The following is a 2,462-nucleotide window of genomic DNA, read 5'->3' as shown; positions in this document are numbered from 1 at the left end:
GTCTCTCTTGTCTCTCTTAATAATAATTGACTTAATTGTATAGGAACTCAACTAAAAAAAATTGGTGTAGGAACTCAAATAGATAGAAAAAAAGTATAAGGACTCAATTGAAAAAAAAATTGGTACAGGAACCCAATTAAAAGAAAAAAAAAGTATAAGGATCTAATTGAAAATTTCTCGGAACTATAGGGACCAATAGAGTAATTAAACCTTTATATAATAAATCTACATAGTTCGTTTAATTTTAAAAAGAGATCTTCATTGTCTAAATTGATCGACGACAAAAGTGATCGATATTATAATTATTAAAATAGACGACCTTTCTGTCAATTCTTTTAAAGAATAATTTTCACCCACCACTCTGTCAATAGTATGACGATAAAAAAAAGGTGTTAGAATATTACAAAAATAATAGAGGATGTTGTCATCGATTTTAATATTTTATTACTAATAATTTCTTTTTCATTTTATCGACGATAAACTGTCGAAAAATATCGACAAAAAATTTGACCGTCGATAATTATACTATTTTTTGTAATAATAAAAGTTAATTATATATTTGTATATATTTGTATTATTTTATATATTTTTAATATTTATTTTATATTTAAATATGTATTTTATATACGTAATATACTTGTACTTATTTAAATAAATATTTTTAGCAAATATTCATATCAAAATATCTTCGTATAAAGATAATTTAAATTTTATATTAAACAATTTAATTAAATTATCTAATATGATTTTCAGACATAATTTTCAAACATCTTTCATGTAAATAGACATCATTGATTTATCTCTAGAGATTTATAATACAAAAAGAGATAAACACAGTGCGAAAATGACGGAAACTTTGGCATCTTGATAAACTGTTAATTATGTGTTCAAAATAATCACCAATGGTGCATATCCTTCGTCTAGAGTTTCGTATAAGAACGTTTCACATTTTTATCTTATTAGTTGAGAGAATTTAATTTAACTAGATTTTGATCAGGGCAATGTGCGGAGAATTTGAATTATGATTTTTATATATATTTATATTATCTTTTGTTCTTCTTATTTGTTCATTTTTATTTTTTATTTTTTTTTATCAAAGATAAGGAGACTCAAATCTGTGATCTCTTAAGTGAATATGAGAAAATTATGCCATTTGATTTGTGTAATTTCACTAAGTTCTGAAACTTTATCGCTCCTATTACGGAACCGGAAATAGCAACTTTCAAGATTTCATTTTGAGATTTCATATTTTTTGCTCTTAGCATATTTTTTTTATTTGATATGATTATTATTGCATGCTATGCTTCCTTCAGCTGTTTTATCTTGTTTGGAACTACTTCAACTAATCAATGGATTGATTCATCTTAATGAAGAATTTCATTCTTTTGCTAATGTTTGAATTGGAGTGTTATTTTGTGCACACATTTGTACATATTTGTTCAACTTGATAAAATAAGAAAAATAGAATTAGTAAGGATATTGAAAGTGTGATTTTTGTCAATTGAAGGAACTATTATTGCTTTCAGGAACATACTCCTTTGAAATAGATGGCCGCATAGTAATCTTCAATCTGAATGGAGTCATTGACAACCCCCCAGAAGATCATTCTATCTTTCAGTGTGATGTCATAGATGAAAGTGTAGCTAAAGTTCACAAGGAAGAGTTAGAAGAGAGGCACACTGGACAAGGCCCAATTTAGTGAGGAGAGAGAAAAACAATAAGATAGCACAAGATTTAAAAGTTTTTAGATCTAATGCTCCTTGTTTTTTTTTTTTTTTGAAATTTTTGGAGGGAAAACACCAAGGAACACCAAACTTCAAATTTTTAGAAAACCACCAAAATTTTCGAAAACCCAAGGGAAATCAGCAAGAAAACACCAAACTTAAAGTTTGGCACAGGATTTAATAGAAAAATTATTTTCGAAAAAGGTTTTTTTAAAAAATATGATAGCCAATTACCATGAACATAAACACCACGTTCTAACTAACTGAGCTATAAATTTAAAGTGTTTTAACAAGGGATAAATAATAAAAGACTCTAAACCAAAAAAAAAGAAAGATTTTTCCTAATCTAAGCAACAAAATAAACCGTTAGTTGTCCAAACACGAACATGGGCGTTCAACGCCCAGCTGCTGCCATTTCTGGCGTTGAACGCCCAGCTGCTACCATCACTGGCGTTCAGCGCCCAGTGGATGCCCATTTTGGGCGTTGAATGCCCAAAATGCTCTTTTACTGGCGTTTTCTTGCCAGTGAGATCCTTTTCTCTGTTTTGTGTGCCGAGGTCTTCTGTAAATGATTATTTACCCTATTATCAATGAACTTTATATAAACAAATAAAAATAAAAATAGAAATAGGGAAAAATGCTTAGAGGATTGTTGCCCCATGGCTGGGTTGCCTCCCAGCAAGCGCTTCTTTATTGTCTTTAGCTGGACCTTGCTGAGCTTTTAATCTAGCTTCAGCC

This window comes from Arachis ipaensis, chromosome B02, assembly GCF_000816755.2.
Source record: "Arachis ipaensis cultivar K30076 chromosome B02, Araip1.1, whole genome shotgun sequence".
NCBI classification, from domain to species: Eukaryota; Viridiplantae; Streptophyta; class Magnoliopsida; order Fabales; family Fabaceae; genus Arachis; species Arachis ipaensis.
Note: the sequence above shows the minus strand (reverse complement) of the source record.